This window comes from Leptidea sinapis, chromosome 21 (assembly GCF_905404315.1).
Source record: "Leptidea sinapis chromosome 21, ilLepSina1.1, whole genome shotgun sequence".
NCBI lineage: Eukaryota > Metazoa > Arthropoda > Insecta > Lepidoptera > Pieridae > Leptidea > Leptidea sinapis.
The window spans coordinates 6,606,963-6,628,614 of record NC_066285.1 but is presented as its reverse complement, the minus strand read 5'-3'; the positions used below and the strand labels follow the sequence as shown (position 1 = coordinate 6,628,614).

Below are 21,652 nucleotides of genomic sequence, written 5' to 3'. Positions count from 1 at the left end.
AATATACTTACTTAAACATACATAAATACATATAAACATCCATGACTCGGAAACAAACATTCATATTCAGCATATAAATGATTGCACCTACCGGGATTCGAACCCGGGACCTCTAGCTTAGTAGTCAGGTTCACTAACCATTCAGCTATATGGGTCGTCAATGATGCCGCTTAAAATTAATTCATATTTAAAGCATTCTCATTTCGTCCAAATAAACTTGTCGATGAAATTATATTTATCTTTAGCTCCCCTTAAACTTGGGAGTAACAAAAAATATTCCTTAGTAGCAATATTATTTCGAGCCAGCCGCAGTTATCATAGAACTGCCACGCCCTTTGTGCCTGGGTCCCCTCCGACTTGACAACTTAGCGAAGGGCGTCAGACGGACTGATCTAACTTGAATTGTTCTGTTTGAAAAGTTTCGGATGAAAAGAACAGGACTGTTTCATTAAAGAACGGACGCGTGTGATTTGATGTTATTGGTTGTATGTTAGGTAATAGCAATAGAAAATTGCCCAAACACGAGTATTAACTGATGATCACAGTTGAAAAATCACTTGTGTACATAAATAATACAATATAGTCGTGAGTGTTAACATCACATGGAATGTGGGGTTTTACAGACCATTTGCCGTCCACACTGTATTTTCTAGCGATTTATTTAGTTTCGAGTCTTTCGTTTTTTTTTTTTAAGGAAATGAGCAGGACGTTACGATTGTAATTGAAACGCCCTGCCCATTACAGTGCAGTATGCCGTTCAAGATTATTGAAAAACCCAAAAATTCTGAGCGGCATTACAATTGCGCTCGTCACCCTCAGATATAAGATGTTAAGTCTCATTTGCCCAGTAATTTCACTAGCTACGGCGCCCTTCAGACCGAAACACTATAATGCTTACACATTACTGGTTCACGGCAGAAATATATGTGCATAATGTGGCGAGTCACCATCTCCTTAGGATGCCTCGTGTAGAGGCGAAACACGTGTCGAATTGATTGAAAACAAATATTAGCTAAATTTACACTCAAGATAACTCAAAAAATTTGGATAGTTGAAAGCTGCTAATGTTCAGGGGCGTGCATACTATATAGGCAATTACCTACCTCGTTTAGAACCTAAATAAATATAGGCTTAGTGTTAAAGTTGATTTAGTTTATTCTATAACCAAACTTATAATGACATAAACTAAAATAGGTATTAGCTTGACCAAATGGTACGGAAATTATATTCGAAACACAAACAACTTCAATATTTAGACCTCAAAACCTAGCGCTGTCGTACAAAAGTTCAACTACGACTAGTTAGATTTACATTGCGAGTGCCTACCTTACTAGGAAACAAATGTACGCCCCTGCTAATGTTCAAATAAAATTTGAAAACAAAATTATATCAAAGATTTTTTTTATGGAATAGGAGGACAAACGAGCGTACGGGTCACCTGCTGTTAAGTGATCACCGCCGCCCACATTCTCTTGCAACACCAGAGGAATCACAAGAGCGTTGCCGGCCTTTAAGGAAGGTTTACGCGCTATTTTTGAAGGTACCCATGTCGTATCGTCCCGGAAACACCGCAAAAGGAAGCTCATTCGACAGCGTTGTAGTACGCGGAAGAAAGCTCCTTGAAAACCGCACTGTGGAGGACCGCCACACATCCAGATGGTGAGGATGATATTTTAACTTGTGGAGAGTCGTGCGAAGGTGGAATTCGGTCTAAAGATGCGGGACTCGAACCCACGACCTCTCGCGTTCCGTGCGAGTGCTCTATTCGTCGTATCGTATTAATCCTAGAAGTGAGGGTTATCACTATAAAAATATAACAAATTGTTCCTGCTAATGTTATTTATGACAATCATACTTTTTTTTTTTAATGATAATGAGGGACGAGCCGAGCAGGACGTTCAGCTGATGGTAATTGATACGCCATGCCCATTACAACGCAGTGCCGCTCAGGATTCCCGAAAAACCCAAAAATTCTGAGCGACACTACAATTGCGCTCGTCACCTTGAGACATAAGATGTTAAGCCTCATTTGCCCAGTAGTTTCACTAGCTACGGCGCCCTTCAGACCGAAACACAGTAATGCTTACACATTACTTCTTCACGGCAGAAATAGGCGCCGTTGTGGTACCCATAATCTAGCCGGCTTCCTGTGCGAAGGAGCCTCCCACTGGTTATCCCACTTATAGCCGCATAAACGTAAGCATGTCAATGATGAGATTAATTCCTCCCTATAGTGCTAAATTGCACTTAAAAAATATTGAATGTATAAAGTGCACTTATTGTCAATGTCAAGTAGGGAAGAAAAGTTGTCAGAGTAAATTTACTTGACAGCTAAGCCCGTGAATCTAGCAATTAGTAAAGTTTGAGCGAGCTCTTTTTCCGAGTCGATGACTTAACGAAGGGTGTTGGATAGACTGATTGAAGCTGAAGAGTGAATAGGATTAAAATGGAAAGAGCAATATGAAATACCAGTTAAAAACGGCATTGTATGAACAATTACCGTTCTGAAATAAACAAGATTGAATGAATAAATGGTCAAGATCGCCGATCGTCATAGAGATCTTATGGGGAAGCCTTTGTCTAGCAGTGGACGTCTTCTGGCTAATGATGATAATGAAAGAAAGAAAAATAATTCATTCAATAAGGTTAAAATTACACTTATGAATGTCAAAGATATTACTTCGGGAAAGTTAATCTATAATGAGAAGAACGGGCAAGATACTCATTGCCACTCTTTTATCTATATTCACAGTTATTACATAGTGTATTTCATACAATGTATCTAAAGTGATGGACCAAAATTATTCAAACGTTTTGACTTACTAAGTAAGTTAAAAAAAATATAATTTGTAAAAAAATCAGTTACCTAAACCACAGAGTAGTGTTAGATAGATATTCACCTTACTTACCTATAACATGGTATTATCTTTCTAATATATAAAATTCTTGTGTCATGGTGTTAAACTTTGAACTCCTCCGAAACGGCTTGACCGATTCTCATCAAATTTTAGTGCATATTGGGTAGGTCTGAGAATCGGACAACATCTATTTTTCATCCCCCTAAATGTTAAGGGTGGTCCACACGAAATTTTTTTCTTAAATCTTTTTGTCATTTTTTTAAATTTGTTTGATTATGAGTCAGCATTAAAAAATACATGTAACTTCAAATTTTCACCCATCTACGATCAACAGTTACTTTTGTATCGCGATTTTAATATCGGCAATACAACGTTTGCTGGGTCAGCTAGTATTAGTATACATTCGTCAACAATTTCAAAATTTGAAACACAATTACTTAAAATTACTACTCAACGCAATTCTCTACTTTGATCAACGTAAGTAATATTATTTTGACTACAAGCGGGCGAAATATCGATATTAAATTGAAAATACAAATGCGAGAGTAATCACTCATAATAAAATAAGATTCCTCGTACAGGGCTCCATTGAAAGCGCTGGAAATAGGATTCGTTTGATTTTCATTGAATATAGAAATCTCGGCGGATCAGTTCCGGTTCAATTAAGCCGCGTGAAGGAGGTTTACTATATAATTTGCAAGATCTATGTATAGAGTGGGATCGCTTCATGTTAGTGGCAAAGAATGAAATGAAATCAGTCAAGCGATTTGCGCCTTTGTATTGCAGCAATTGTGCTTACTTTCGTGTGCTTGAATCTTTAGGGCTTTTAATATTTAAGATGAAAATATAAAAATTTAAGACTTCACAACTCTTTTGTGTCTCATAATAAATTTAATGTAATCTAATATATAAAATTCTCGTGTCGCGGTGTTTGGAGTTAAACTCATTCGAAACGGCTTGACCGATTCTCATGAAATTTTGAGTGCATATTGGGTAGGTCTGAGAATCGGACAACATCTATTTTTCATCCCCCTAAATGTTAAGGGTGGTCCACACGAAATTTTATATTTATTATTTTTTTGACATTTTTTTTAAATTGTTTTATTATGAGTCAGCATTAAAAAAATACATACAACTTCAAATTTTCACCTATCTACGATCAACAGTTACTTTTGTATCGCGATTTTAATATCGGTAATACAACGTTTGCTAGGTCAGCTAGTAATCTATATAAAAACAAATTATTTATTTGATATTATACAGATACGATTACAATTAATTTAACTCATGTATTATTAGGTAATATAACTTACTTATTTTTTTTATGACAATAAGGGACAAGACGAGCAGGACTTTCAGCTGATGGCAGTTGTGACGCCCTGCCCATAATAATACAGTGTTGCTCAGGATTTTTAAAAAACCCAAAAATTCTGAGGCGCACTAAAACTGCGCTCGTCACCTTGACACATAAGATGTTAAATCTCATTTGCCCAGAAATTTCACTACTGCGCCCTTCACACCGAAACACAATAATGCTCACACATTACTGCTTCACAGCAGAAATAGGCGCCGTTGTGGTACCCATAATCTAGCCGGCTACCTGTACAAAGGAGCCTCGCACTGGTAAATTATGGTAAGAACTATCGTATTTCTGTATTATCTTGTACTGAGACCAACATATTTGCGACGTTTGCTGTCTTCGGCAGTCGAAGCAGCAGCCCCAGCACCAACTGACTTTACTTGGACATGAGAAGGAGACAGAGTGTCAATGCAAGTCGCCTCCCACACCAGCGCCTTTCCCCGTGCACAAGCCACCAGCGTCATTCCATCAGGACGCTTGCCATCGCGGCGGATAATACCATTTGGCTCTAAAACAGCTGGTATATTAAGAGCGGCAAATTTCCTGTGGAAAAAAACAAATAAAATCTACCTGAAGCTCTTCCACTGAGCCAACCGTTCGAGTGACGTATCGTTCATAAATCTTGGTATGTCTTGTTAAACTCAGCTGAATTCACAGTTAAAGTGAATTTATTATAGTCAAATTCTTTTTTTATCCTGACGTTTCGTGACCTTTGCAGGAGCACTATGCTGCTCAGTATTTTATTTAAATGTGTAACAATCGCGTTAATCAAAATTAATATATTATATACTAGCTTTTACTACTTCGTCCGTGTTGAATAGTTACTTTGGGCATTTATTTTTTAGGATACCTTTTTTTAATACACATAGAAACTTTTCTTTTCCCTAGCACCGCCCTTCTATGATACAGTGCATATCCCTTGTCACTGTAGACAGTTTCATTTATAGTATTTCCCTGTTAACTTTAATCTCCTATTTCATCCCCATGTAGGTCAAAGTACCAAAAATGCTCGAACAAATATCTATAAATTATTTCTTATCAAGTGCCAAAATACTTTCATGGTTTTATCTTTGATAGTGACGAATTTGCATACAAAATGCCATCCCCTATTTCAACCCACTACTTTTTTTTGACAATTAAAGGTAGCGTATATCCTTTTTCAAGTTCTAGTCTACCTCTGTACAAAATTTTATCAATATCGGTTTGGTGGTTAAGCCATGAAAGCGTATCAAACAAACTTACATTAACATTTATAATAGTAAGGATGTACTGAATTTTCATATATTAATCTCCTATTAAACTTATCACAATAATTAATTTGAACTCACTGTTCACATTATAATTATTACTAATACAATTTATAACGCGTTACATTATTAAAATAATGTGTTAAACATTTCGATAGCCAAATGCATTGCAACACAAAACTATTTGCATATTGAATACAGCGGTCCTCTAATATTTTATTGGGCAGTTAGAAATCCCGGAAAGCTTTTTGCGAGTTATATTTGGTAGTAAGGCCACAGTCGCTTCGAGCTAAAAATTTCATGAGCCAGCCACACTATGTTAAAATTTTCCTATTTTTTTTCAATCGTGGCCGAACCGGCGAAAACCGGAATATTGCACAAGTAATTTTTACACATTTCAATGCGTATATTACCTATAATATAATAGTAGAACTTATAAAAATATTTGGGACTTATAATAAGCGGTTCATATGAAATATACGACGACCTGTATAGCCGAGTGGTTAGCGATCCTACCTACTAAGCTAGAGGTCCCGGGTTCGAATCCCGGTAGGTGTAAGCATTTATATGATGAATAAGGATGTTTGTTTCCGAGTCATGGATGTTTAAATGTATTTATGTATGTTTATATGAATTTATGTATGTTTAAGTAAGTATATTGTATTAAATATATCATTGTCTTATAACCCATAACACAGGCTATATATGCTTAACTTGGGGCAAGATAATTTGTGTGAAAAGTGTGTCAATATTATTATTATTATTATATGTATCCTCTAATAATATTATAAGGAAATTATGTTTTTTTTTGTTATATTATATGTTTTAAATAACTTGTAATTTATTTTTGTTAGTGTGTGTGCATTGCTTAATATAGCAGTGAACTGTTAACCGCTATTTTTTAGACGTTTTCACTGATGTCACAGTCCATCTAGACGCTTAGATAGTATATACGTCGAAGTTAGACAACCGATGAAAACACGCCAGGTTTAATACTTTAGTGTGCGTGACAAGCTACGTCTTTCACTCACGATTTGTATGACACGTTGTGTTAGTGTGCGTAAATTGCTGAAAATAGAAGTTATTTCTAAGCTCTATCTATTCTCTCATAGTCTATCTAGATGTATACATGATCAAGATCTTAACGTCAGTTCTATAACGTTTCAACAATTGTATATAATTTTGCCGCCAATTACCTAACCGCCTATACACCCTATAATGGCCTATACACCCTGCCCGTTACAATGCAGTGCCGCTCAGGATTCTTGAAAAACCCCAAAACCTCTGAGGCACTACAATTGCCCTCGTCACCTTGAGACATAAGATGTTAAATCTCATTTGCCCAGTAATTTCACTAGCTACGGCACCCTTCAGACCGAAACACAACTTACATATTACTGCTTCACAGGAGAATAGGCGCCGTTGTGGTACTAGGGCTTCCAAGGGCGGCCTGTATTCAATCTCGGTATTTACGGAACTACGATTTTTCAATCCCGCGGGATCTCGGTATTTGCGGGATCCCGCATATTGAAAATATGAACATTTTAAAACAATGAATTTATCAACTCCAACTTATTTACGTACATATTACTAATGAAATGTGATCAATCAAATTATATTGTTTTTTTTTCACAAAAAAAAATACAATTAAAAATTCTGAATAAAAAGCAAATAAAAAAAACAAATCGTTTTCAAAAAAAACACAACTCAAAATTAATAAATCAACCAATAAAAAAAACACATTTAAACTGATAAATTATTACTTAATTATTAAGTTTTTCAGCTTTTAATATTAACTGAAAATGTTTGCGAAGGAGATACAACATGTCCAAACTGTCGTCTGCCAAACTACTGCGTATTTTACTGCTAGATTATGGGTACCACAGTGGTACCCATAATCTAGCCGGAGCTATGCAAAGGAGCCTCCCAGTCGTCGATCTATATACATATTTGATGTTCGCTTTTGTAGGCATTTTAACGCACTAAATATTTCCCTACAAAACTTTGGATTAACAAGGTACAAAATTATACATAAAGTTTAATACGTGCGGTTGAAAAACACTTCTCGAATAATAATAAATCACATCTCAATTTAATCGCAACAACCTAAAAACGCTTAACGTATTTCAAAACATAAGATAATATACCATAGTGTGATTCGCAAGTGTCGAGTAAGAAACATTTTTGCAATTCTAATGTTGTGTTCGTATTGTTTAAGTCCGCAGCGTCCATTTTGGAATATGAACACGAAACATGTTATGCTAAATAGCTCGGTCCTGTGACTTAGACCGATGTTTTTAGCACTCATGTTAAATCATCAATTTGTTATTTTTTAAGGTGATAACCCCAAATTCTGTGCTTAGATAATCTATACAAATATATATATAAAAGGCATTTATTTTCTCAAAATTAATTCCTTTAGAATTCTTTTTGATGTCATTTCTAATATACTAGATACAACTACCGCTTCGGAAACAAATGGCGCTCTGAGATAGATGAAGCGGCGCAAGAAACTCTCCCAGCATTCTTTTTAATAAAAATATACAATAGAGGGAGTCTTTTTCTGTTAGACATCCGATAAAAACAGACCAGGAATGTTAGTTTAGTGTGTGTGATAAGCTACGGTGTTAGACTCGCGATTCGTGTGTCACTTTGTGTTAGTGTGCGTGAATTGCTCAAAATAGAGGTTTTTTTATGGAATAGGAGTACAAACGAGCGTACGGGTTCACCTGGTGTTAAGTGATCACCGCCGCCCACATTCTCTTGCAAAACCAAAGGAATCGCAAGAGCGTTGCCGGCCTTTAAGGAAGGTGTACGTGCTTTTTTTGAAGGTACCCATGTCGTATCGTCCCGGAAACACCGCACAAGGAAGCTCATTCCACAGCTTTGTAGTACGAGGAAGAAAACTCCTTAAAAACCGCACTATGGAGGACCGCCACACATCCAGATGGTGGGGATAATATAATATATATTTAGGTTAGTTCTAAACTCAATTTTTTCGACGTTTTCACAGCTTTCATAATCTATCTAGACGTATAAATGATCTAAGCTGTAAAATTTTATTCAAAATAGTTGTAATGAGCTTCTTCTCATTAATGGTTAACATTTTCGAAGCGATGTTAAATTAAATAACTTTTAACAAACTTTTCAGTTTTTGATAAATTAAAATTTCGTCTATTGTTTGAATATAAGCTTTATGAACACATTTAATAATCTTAAAAATCGAAAACTAACCAAAGAGAGTTTGCAAGACAGTAAGCTATAAAATAAGATGACTCGCTGGCTCATCCAAATAAAGCCTGATACTTATTTTTTAAATCGGCCCTTTAAAGTCAATACAAACATATAAAACAGACTCTGTTTTTTTTTATGAAAATAAGGGAGGAGACGAGCAGAACAATCAGCTGATGGTAATTGATACACCCTACCTATTACAAAGCAGTGCCGCTCAGGATTCTTGAAAAACCCAAAACTTCTGAGCGGCACTACAATTGCGCTCGTCACCTTGAGACATAAGATCTTAAGTCTTATTTGCCAAGTTATTTCACTAGCTACGGCGCCCTTTAGACCGAAACACAGTAATGTTTACACATTACTGCTTCACGGATTGCCTTGCTTCAGAGCCTATTATTATGTTAGGTGACCTTTAGATCGTTATTCATTAATAATATTACGTCGTAAAGCTTTATTACATGAACATAAATTATACATACTTAATACGATGCTTTAGTTACTGACACAGCAAGTCCGGAATGATTTATACATCACTGTCCTTAGCCAACCTCAAGCAAAACTTTATTTATCACTAGCTGACCCGGCAAACGTTGTTTTGCCATATAAATTATATTGATCTTTTCCTTGCTAGTCGATAAGAGATGGCGCTAGTTGTATTCATTAGTAACAATCACACTTCTTTTTTATTTTGTATAATTCACACTATAGTTTTATAAATTATAGCCTATTTGTTATTCTGGTGTGTAAGCTATATTATTGTAAAGTTTCATCAAAATCTATTCAGTAGATTTTGCGTTAAAGAAGTTCAAACATACATCCAGACATACAAACTTTCACATTTATAATATTTGTAGGACTAGCTGACTACCAGACCGCCCGCGACGTCGTCTGCGTACATTTCACTTGCATACCATTGACAATTTGTTATTTTTTTAAAGTGATAACCCTCAACAAAATTTTATGAACGATGCGAGATTCGTACCCATGACCTCTAGCGTTCCGTGCCAGTGCTCTAACCAACTGAGCTAACCGTTCGAGTGACGTTTCGTCATAAAATCTTGTATGCTTTGTTCAACTCTCACGTCGATCTCCTTATATGCAAATAGGGTTGAGTAGGTTATCATCAACTGTAAATTAGATTCTCTAGATGAAGCCACAGCCTGAGAGTTGAACAAAGCATACAAGATTTTATTTGTAAACTCTCTAAAAAAAAGCGATTCACTCGATTGTATGAAACGTGTAGTCGAAAATTGACAGACTGGCAGATGACGGCTATAATCTTGTGAAAAATGGAGATAGCCGAAATCCACTACGTTTTAAGCAACTGTTCGCTTTCAAACTTAGCAGGATTATACTTCGTGGCCAATCGCCATTCTGTAATTATTACTATTTCAAACTTATGTCAAATCACTGCACGTTTCATACTAAACTAAATTTCAATTTTTACGAAATATTTACATCCTCTTTGACTGAATCGTTTGTTTAGAATTTTATGGTTGTTTTTCTAAAATAAATGTAAACAACCGAACTGTTTGTGATAATATCATTTAAATCGGCCCAGCCTTTTAGAAGATTACTTGAAAAAGAAATTAGAAATTGCTTACAAAGCGGTTGATGCAGATAATTTGATCTTTCAGTCTTTATAAATTCCGGATTTGTCGGCATTAGAAGCTTAAGCTTGTAATAATGTAAAGACATATGCCTGAAATTTTTATTATATGTAAGATGATGATAATGATAAATGTGATGGATCTCTCTTGTGATACAAGAGGAATCAGAGGAGCGTTGCCGACCTCTTCTGTCATTTATACAGTCACAATTAGTAGTATAAGTACATACTTTATTAAGTCTTTGAAAAAGTCTATAATATATGACCAAAAGCATTGTTAACCGAACTACAATGTTGCCAAAAAAGCACAGTTATTGTGGTGCTACAGACAACTCAATCTAGAGTAGGTATGGTAGGTTTCTAGAAATATTAGGTAATACGTAGTATGTACAATATTAAATAGATAATATTTCCATGTTTATATCATTAGACTAAACATTTTTATGTCAACTTTTGCAAAAAAAGCTTGTTAATATGATTTGCCAAGAGGTATTCTGTTTTTTCACATATCTCGCGTTGGCTGTATGGGTGTGTACCTTCGCCATTCCTTGAAGTAAAAATAAAACCACTCACCAGAGACAGGGACCTATGTATACAATACATTTTTAGCCCATTTAAGCGGCAACTCGAAAACTAGTTGTATTTGTTTGTTTAATAAATGAAATTACCAAGTCGTAGAAAAAATATAGTATGCGACATGTTTTATAACTAAGTCAAAATAATCTCGTGGCGTCTTTAATTGCGACGTTCGACACTCGTGTTTTTTGGCACTTCTTATACACCTGTTGCATAAAATACTATTAATAAACATACATATGAATTTGAAAACTGAAAAAAAAAACCGAATTGGGGTCTCCGTGTTCAGAGTCCACGGTTCATCCTATTGTTATGTTACTTCGGGTTTCAACTAAACAATACAGGTATTACTCACGTAACATTCACAGTTCATTTTGAATACGATGCCTGCCTCAACTAACTAGATAGGATGAGAACTTTGAAAGTCCCTTTGCGTATGAATTCAATTTTAATTACCGTCTCTCAAATGTGGAGGAAGTTATCTGTTAAAAGGGAAGTAATTACATTAGCGCGAAATTTCTGTTGTTTGTAATACATAGATTTGAATTTGCTGTATTTATTTGGTATTGCATTCTAGTTTAAGTATAAAACTTGTATTCTACCTAATGCTGATGAACAAACAACGCCCGCCACACATCTAGATGGTGGGGATGATATCGTAATTTGCGGCGTGTCGTGCGAAGGTGGAATTCCGTAGCGGGAATCAGAGGAAACAGCTCTTCGGAACACTACCCGTGATAAATGCGATAGAAGACACACAATGAAGCCACGTCTCTACGTAAAGCTAAGCCCCGTAGATGGCCACGGAATTGCCAATCGAGACCCAGTATTCCGATACTAGGCGAGACTTTAAGGGAAGTGTCGTCGAAGAGCGGTGATACGACAAATGGTTGTTTTTTTTTGTGGTAAGCGCGCAAACTTGAGTCTTCTGGGGGTTAAATTAGACAAGGTTCAGTTTACCCAATTCCGCCACATTCTCGAGAGAGGATAGAAGACACAAAATTCCCCGGCACTGGTCGACGATTTCCCGAGAGAAGAGTATACGGCATCACCAGTGCTGTCGTCTGCATAGCAATGAATTGTATGTTCCTGATTTTGAGCAAAGGCTTTTTTATGTTTTTAAGGAGTTTCGTACCCGAAGGCTAACCAATGGGAACACTGTTCAAAGACTTCTGTCCGTCAGTCTGTCAGCATGCTGTATTTCATAAACCGCAATAGTTCGGCTAAAACTAAAACTTTGACAGAGCGTGTATTACTTTTGCTGCAATATCAAGAAACAATAAAAACTAACATGGCGTATTTTAATATTTTAAACATTGTTACAATGTCTCTTGTTTCTTTTACAATAGTATTTAGTTATAAATTTTTACGATTGTACGCATTTCTTTGTTTATTATATAAGACGAGCAGGCAATACATCTGTTATTTTATTAATACGGAACCCACAGTGCCAGTATTACTCGCACTTCTCCGCTTTGAATAGTATGTTGTTTTAAAGATGATTTTGAACGAGTATTGAAGTGAACACTTCTTTGATTGCGCTGAGAACTTTATGTTTGGGTTTACTTAATGAATGATGAAAATGGAAGACTATTTCAAAGTCAAAGTTTTTATGTATGCTTACAAAAATATTTTTGTGTGTTTTCCAAAAATCCTGAGCGGCTCTGCATTGTAATGGGCAGGGAGTATCAATTACCATGAACTAAACGTCCTGCTCGTCTCGTCCCTTAGTTTCTTAAAAAAAAAAATTATAATATACCTTAGTAACTGTTACTCTCATCCAGTGCCTGTAAACATAAATCTATACGAGTCCCCGCTTTAAGCAAAGCTCCAACATCCAGGCAGAATATGAGGACCAACTAGAGGACATTGTATTCAATAGCGAACTCCAATTTGACGCACAATATACCTGGTGTTTTAATAGAGAATTCATTGTATACGGTGAACGCGAACATACTGTATTGTGGGCTGTAAGCCTTTATACGTAACACAATAGGAATCTTATCTACGTTGATGTCACATTCGTATAATCACGGATGCACGCCCTGAATGGTGCGGGAAAGAGTTGGGTTATTAACCTAATTTGTGCGAATTCCAGAAAGTTCTTCACTACATTCTTCGTTGCAGAAATTCTCTAAGCGGTCGCTTATAGCAGACCGGCTTTGAGCGTTTTAATTTTTATATTGTAAAAAATATACGCTCGAAAATTTTAAATGTTAATTTTTATCTGCATATTTCACATTTTATATTATAGTTACATACGTACTCTTAAACCTACAGCGATTGTGCATTAAGTACTGTTTAATTTTAATTCCAAATTAAGTGCATTTACTGTTTGAACATTAATGGATTGTGTTATGTTTTATTGTTTTTTTTTTCCGTTGCAGCAAATTCTGCAAATACGGCCAGTCATATATATATTTTGGAGCATTCCGAACTTCGTTGCTGACTTTTTGGGCCTTTCCTTCTACTTTAACCACTTACGAGATGCAACGGAAAGATAATATCAAACTCTGCATCCTACTAACAGACTGGCCTACTGTATAAACTTCTTTTTTATGGATAAGGAGGATAAACCAGCAGGTCATCATATGTTAAGAGATCACTTCTGGTTCTGGTTTTGGTATTCCAGAGGAATCACAGTAGCGTTGCCGGACTTTCAAAAAAGAAGTAGCGAAATTAACTTGAAAAGTTCCTTGAAAACCACACTGTTTTTTTATGGAAAAGGAGGACAAACAAGTCTACGGGTCACTTGGTGTTAAGTGATCACCGCCGCCCACATTCTCTTGCAACACCAGAATCAAAGGACCGTTGCCGACCTTTAAGGAAGGTGTACTCGCTTTTTTTGCAGGTACCCATGTCATATCGTCCTGGAATCACCGCACAAGGAAGCACATTCCACAGCTTTGTAATACGTGGAAGAAAGCTCCTTGAAAACCGCACTGTAGAGGACCGCCACATATCCAGATGGTGGGGTGAAATTCTTAATTGTGGCGTATCGTGCGAAGATGGAAGTCAGCGGCAGGAACAAGGTCAAACAGCTCCTCGGAACACTCCCCGTGATAAATGCGTTCATCCACTATGAGACTAAGAGTAGTCGAACCTAGGAAAAGTCAACACTCTGCTAGTGTTTTTTCCCTTTACACAACAGACTCTAAATTAGCGGATTGGGAAAGTTAGATGGGTTATTATAAAAGGGAATGAAATATTTCAGTTCAGGCAGGTCTCGACTTATATTATACTGTCACCATCATATTAAGACTTGGTGAGTGGAAGAAGCCATAAAACGACATCTTTAATTAAAATCCGACTGGGAAACAGGCGTTAAACAATTTGTTTTATTTTTAATTAATACCCTTCACTTCTGGGATTAATTAAATTAAATTTGTCGCATAATTGATGAACAATGCGGGAATCGAACTCTTGGGTTCCGCCCGAGCACTTTAAAAGTAACAAATTGTTTAGATTTGAAAGAGCGACATTTTCTAATAAGTAATTATTAGGGTTGAGCAGGTTGTCAACTGTAAAGTAAATCCTGTAGATGGAGCCATAATCTGAAAATTTAACAAGATATACCAATTTTTACGGACCATACGTCACTCGAACGGTTGGCTCAGTTAGAGCGACTTGGCTGGAGTCCCGCATCGGTCATAAATTTTGGTTACAGATTTAATTTAATTAAGAATGATGTTTATTTTTTTCCATTTATTGTTCAAAACAAAGCATACAATAAAATTTCCACATCTAAATACCACGAAAACCCATATAGGGATTATCTGGGTAAGTTGTCGCTTGCGATTTCAGCGTTATATTACTTTAATTATAATAATCAAATAATGGTATATTTACATTAGTCTTCACATAAATATGTTATTTTATTTAAAATGTTTTTTTTTAGTAAGCCTATATATTTTCCATTCATTTTATATAAATTTTATAGATTATCTGGCATATAAAATTCATCCCAAACCCTATTCGAATATATTCCCAAAATGGTACTATTAAGTATAAAAATTTTAAACTATTCCAAAGGTAAAATATTGAAATTTAAAAGTCGAAGTATAAGAGGCTTAGCATAGAAAGGCGATAGACTATTATTCTCACTTAAAATGCTTCAGCGCACAAAAAACTTGAAAGGGCTTTCCGAAGATTCAGAAATTGAAGAACGAAAAACGAAGCAATTACCGATTCTTGGCCGAGAGTAAAGTTTGTTTTACTGGCAAGGAATTAATATTCATTAAAAAATCTTTCTCGGCATCATTCTGTTGAAACTTTGTAATCAGGGCATGTCGGGCCTGCGCGACGCGCCGCATCGTGGCCTTTTTGTCAGCGAATATCACATTTTTGTGACTTACTAAATGGGAGTATCAACAATTTAGACGTGGGTTTGCTCAACCGATGAATTACTTTATGGAAAAGGTTTCTGTTTCAAACTAAATCAATATACTTTTATTCTGTCAATGTTAGTTTCTTGTGACTTGGTAAATTGAGAACATTTTAACAATTTAGACGTTAGTTTACTGAACCGATTAATTTAATTTTGGAAACGTTTTCCATATCAGAGTTAGCTATGATTCATGGGTAATAGCTCGTTTGATTATTTGGATATACGAGGAAGGGTAGTGTTATTAAATGGGGAAAAAAAACAAATTGATTGAGTTAGCTCAACCTATATTTTTTTTTTTTGTAAAAAGTATATCAAAGTAAATCATGATTCGTTTAGTTTCATTCCTTTCACTGTTTTTTTTTATGAAAATACGGGACGAGACGAGCAGGACGTTCATCTGATGGTAATTGATTTATTATAATGCAGCGCTGCTGAGGAATCTTGAAAAGCCCAAAAATTCTGAGCGGCACTACAATTACGCTCGTCACCAAGGTGACGAGCGTAATTGTCTCAAGAGATATTAGATGTTAAGTCTCATTTGTCCAGTAATTTCACTAGCTACGGTGCCCTTCAGATCGATAATAATGTATAAAAGAACACAGTAATTTTTGCATATTACTGTACTGACAAGTTGCGTTTTTTGTGAATAAATGGGAAATATCAACAATTAACTTGTAATTTTCGTCACGTGATGAACATATATATTCACTAGAAGTTTGTTTGTTTTTTATATAATATAACCTCAGTAATTTATATTCCTTCTTGAAAAGGCGTTACTTATTACATTACATTCATTTACTCTCTCAAAATTGATTCCTTTACAATTCTATTCGATTACAATCAAAGCACAACTACCGCTTCGGAAACAATTGGCGCTCTTATGCATTACTACAAACTTTAAATTTACCTTAAGGTAAAGTTTTATAGTATTCAAATCTTTCTATCCCTGGTAAGAAATGGCGTGCTATAAATTAATTACCAGAACTTAAACCATATCCTGTTACTGGGTCGAATAATAATGTTTGAAGGGTGTAATAATATAAGGGCTGGTAAGTTTGCAACAACAATGATCAATTTTGTCTACATGCTACCGCTAGCCGTGACCGCCCGCACCGCTATATTTCACCGTCATTTTCCTTGACACAAATATATTTGTTAGACCAACATTCCGGTGTATTGAGGAAACTCCGCAACAATTTATAATGTGTACAGAAACAAATATTTTTGAACTGGCCCTACTCGTGTCATGTTTTACAATGTTTTGGGGTGAGGTTATGCGATTTGCTAGTTTTACTGTTGCTTATTTCTAGTAAATGGATGATTAAACGAAAAAAACATCTCTCAAGTGCGAATTACCTTTCTAAAATCTTGCAATAAATCTTTTTGTTGCAAGTTTTTATGAAACCGCGCACATGCTACTTGCAACAGCAGCAAAATATCGGGAGATGACGAACCACATTAAGTGAATGTTATTTAACCAATGTTGGCTGCCATTAAAATACAAATAATAATAATTATTTCGAAATTAAGTACATAAAATAATTCTAAAACTAAATTTAATTAATATTTTGATATCCCTAATATCGGTGTGCCTCTTGGCATAGGCCTCTTCTAAAGATTTCCATTGATTCCTGTCTCGTGTGACTCTCCTCCAGTTCAGACCCGCTGTTAACTTAATTTCATCCCCCCATCTGGTAAACTGCCTTCCTCGATTTCGCTGGCAATCCATTGGATAACATTTCATCAGTCTCACATCAAGTGCCCTGCCCATAACCATTTCTGTTGGTCTATTCATCCCAGTATTTCAATTATTTTGGTTTTTGTACGGAGAACACTGTTTCATATATATTCATGCTCTTCTTCAGTGCTCTTTGACATTTGGCTAGTCTTTCTCTTAGACATTTGGTATCCATATTATGCAACCGTAACATGCCTCGAAGGTATTTCTTTTCAATCCCATGCTTAGATCTTTCAAATTCATAATTAACTCTTGGGACTAGTATTTTGTCTTGCGTAATTATTTTGTGAGCTTTGGTCATAACCAAAGCTGACCGAAAACCTAAAATCGATCAATAAATCAAAGAAATCGTATAACAAAATGGTAATTTATGTTGTGCTCCATAAATCGCATACTCTATTGAAATATTTGAAACATCAAAACATAAATAACGTAGTTTATATAATATTTTATATTACCCAAAAATAGGGAAGACCCTTATAAAAACGTCTCTAATACATCTTAGCCTTGGGTCACATAAACCCAGCGACTCGGAACCCGAAATAACATTTTATATTATAGATGCCATAATCCCTGAAGGGTTGAAACATTGACGCTCGAATACGCAAACAGTACATAAAGATGCGGCAATCTCACGCTTTTTCTGAATTAAGTCGTGAAAGGACATCCGGTCCCTTCCGAATTTACCTACTTACCGGTAGGAAAACACCCGCATTTTAAGTGATTCGGGAAAGCAAACACACTCCAGAAATTAGTTTAGATATTTACATTTTACATTTCTATCCTAAATGCGTGAGGCGAATTCCGCACTTCAGAACTTTTAAATCTGTGTTTACTGTATTAAGCTTTTTTGCTCACTTTAGTACAATTATAGATTTAATAAATAGATACATATTTGTATATTTATTAAATATTGTTTGGCGTGTCATGAAAATGGAATTTATGAGTTACTTGTCAATTATTTTAATTTCAAGATTAACTTTTTCGAAGTAGTGCTTGATAGTAAAATGTAAGACTATTAACGGCAACGGTAATTTTTTTCCTGGTTTGATTTATATTGATTTATTTCTATGATTTGGAGCAATTTACTAATGGGAAAGAAGACAACAAATCATAAGAGGAACTTAAAGAAGGTTGCTGGTCTTGACGGAGATATATTTAAAGTAATGTATGGACCTCAAAGATGGCCTGAAGAAAATCATTCCCATATAATATGATGCTGTGAGAAACAATCGAGATGATCGCTAAACGATGAGTTGATACTCGTTATTAATGTCATAAGGTGTTAAGTTTTTAGATACTATGGCCATCATCGTTTTGCAAGTAATATCGTGGTCGAAGCTATTTTCGATATTTTGTATAATATAAATATAAACTTAGTCTGGTGATGAATACTATATAACATTTAAAAAATATGAATTCATAGAACTATCCCCTTTAAATGTGGATCTAGTAATTGTTGTATGAATAATTATTATGTTTTCACATTTTCGCGCCGGATCAAATATTTTTGCGATTTTAAAATAGAGTGGGGTGATAAAGAGAACCAAATTGATGTGACAGCATTATACAAAAAATCAAATGCAATTTTTAAAACTCTTCATACGCTTGGTATAAATCGAATGTTACTGTACCGGGTTATTGATAGGTACAATGAAACCTGTTTGTGCCAAAAAAAGATCTGGCCGTCCGTCGTCATAGGCAGCAAGAAAGTTTGATCGAAAGCAGTGCAGCAAGGAAGTTAGAAGAAATTCTGACCGCATGCAAATGATCTTGTCTCGGTCTTGTCAATATATGCAACTTTACTAAAATACATGTACATGGTGGGTGAGAATTGAACCAGGCGACCGTTGCGAGGAAGTCAACGGTTCTTCCTACTTCGCTAGGGATGTTTCAATATGAGGTTCTGATCTGTATACCATTACAATTCGATCCATATTGTACTGTCGTAGAAGGGCACATAATAAAACATTAAGTTACTAAAGTTTATTACATCCATAAAACCAAAATTAATAGACAAGTATTTACTACTAGGTCATCGCGCCCGTAAAATATTGAAACACATTTCAATATCCACTCATTGAAACTAAATTCTATTTAAAGTTTGAAAAATCCGTACAATAAGTTCGCCAGCGAAGCTAAACCTCAAACGTATTGTTCCTGGAATGATTCCAACTATGGCACGCAACGCTGTCCCCACAAAGGCGACCATAATGAAAATTTGTGCGTCACAGAAATTAATTCCTCTCCTTAACTTTCATAATACCCCTATTAACTCTGTAACCTTGTTCTTTATGACCTACTTTGATAACCGGAGTAAAGGCATTTAGCTTTAAAACGTGACAAAATAATAATCATTACTGTACGTGGCAAGCGGCTTGTTAACGTGTTTTATTTTGTTACAAGTTAACTTTTCTAAACATTTTTAGGTGGCAGCGTAAGTTTTATTGCATGCTTTAAATTGTTCTGTTTTTATTTTTACATCTTAATTATCTGTGTTTGTTATTTCAAAATTACATATTTTATTAAAATTATTTATGATTTCATTATGTTCGATATGTTCAGAAGCACATTGAGGAATTTGCTAGAAACTGTGACAATCATAATCGTAACACGATCAACAAACATAAACTTGTTTTGCCTACTGCTCGGTGAAGTCGAATTAGTAAGTCTGTTACTGGGCGATATATATGCTTCTACAATATGATCCCAGAAAATATACAAAACAAAAAGATACGAAATTTGAAAGAATTGTTAAAAAACGTTTATGTGGGAAAGGTTACTATAGCATAAACGATTTTCTTAATGATACCACACAATGTGAATGAAGCGAACACCCTCAGGCTCTTTAATTTTTTTGCGAGTTTTTTGCGATAATGCGTCTCCGCATCGAGTCGTTCTGGAGTCGTCTGCGCGGCGCTCAGAATCGTATCCTTCGAACCATCGGTGATTGCCCGGATAGTCATTTCTTCAGGCATTGGTTGTCCGTGTACCACAGCGAGAATCAAATATGACCGTGTGTAATTTTATTATTTTTAATTGTACACTTTTGTTTTATATTTTATATCTTATGTTTTAAACTTCACTTATATTTAAGTATATCTTATTTGTAATTTTATTTTGTGATATGGACTTGCTCTGAAATAAATGATTTATTATTATTATTATTATTTAATTATAATTGTTTATTGTACGATATTTCATTGTTATCCATATTTTTATAAAAAAGCCCGCTGAGTTTCTTGCGCCCGGTCTACTCAGGTCTTAGGCAGTCTATTTTGAATGGGTGGTAGCTTTCGACGTTCAATAAGTGATTTTGAATCCTATTTTGAATAAAAATATTCGAATTTGACTTTTAAATTATATGAAATAATCACTTACGAGAATTTTTGTCGATTTGGTCTTGCTCTTGGCAGAAACGGGTGAATCGATTTTAACGGGACTTCCACTGCCAGATTGCTTCTGTTATAAGAAGTACCTTAATTATCCTAGAACAGTACAGTCTTCCGGTTTTCTATGCTATTTGTAGTAAATAGTATATATAAATGAGCTGTGTCTCCCCTCCCTACTTTAGGAGGAAGAAAGTATAAGTGTATTTTACAAGGATATTATAAGAATTTTTTTTAATTCGATTTAATTGGCAATGTTAAGTAAGTTACAGCCCAGACTCCTGACATGTGATACATGTACTTATTGGGACGTACAACCAATGCAGAATATTATGCAGATATCCTCAAAATATTAGTCTTAGTCAAGAGATGGATGATATATGAACCTAAAGGCTAAGTGTTCTCATAGAAATATAACAGAAGTAACAAACATAGTGGTAGTCAAGAAGTTCTGCGCGCAGGAATAATTAAATTCGTTTCGTTTGTTTTCTTACTCCAACCAGCCCAGATCATTCCAGTAGTCTAGCAGTCTTTTTAAATTTCTTCAAGCATCCGGGAGCGATGCTGGAGATCGTAGGATTTGTGCTCGTAGTTCTCGGCCACACCCCTGTTTTCCAAAAGCACGTGTTCTGGCGTTTCTTTTGCTTCCATGCATCCTCTGCACAAAGGGCTGTCTGTTACACCTATGGTAGAAAGATGCTTGTTCAAGGGACAGTGACCGGTGACAACAACTACTATAGTACTTATTTTGTCCCTGTGTAGTCTCATCAGGTTGTGGTGAACCTCTTTATGGGCACCAGCACCGCATTCTTTATTTGGTTGTATCCTTTGCTGTTGTTCTTTGAGATTATTCGGTTTTTTCTCGCAGCTACTTTTTAATTTGGGCCTGAGGTATGGGTAGCAGTGGTTCCGTTCCGTATGCTACAACTTCGCATACCCTTTTGGCTAGTTCATCTGCAGCATAATTTCCCACTGAGTTGCTGTGTCATGTATCATTCTTTATAAGGCTAAATGCAAACAAAACCGCGGGCAAATCTAGTATATAATATTTATTGAAATAAAATTTGCTAGATTTCAATGTGTCACAGCCGTATTGAATTAATATACTCACTTATTTACATGATACATAACATTGAAATATACCGTTACACATTAACATAACAAATCTTAACACGATATCTCCAACTACGCCCTACGGCCTAATTAGAAATACGTAACTTTAGAAATTAACTTGAATACATTTCAATTGCTAAT

At 35.5% G+C, this 21,652-nt stretch overlaps 1 protein-coding gene across 1 annotated transcript in view; it reads left to right on the top strand.

Annotated features, from left to right (window-relative positions):
- The window catches only part of LOC126970444 (protein O-mannosyl-transferase Tmtc3), a 245,922-nt gene that overhangs the window by 134,663 nt on the left and 89,607 nt on the right, over positions 1–21,652 (top strand). The gene's annotated exons all lie outside the window — the stretch shown is intronic.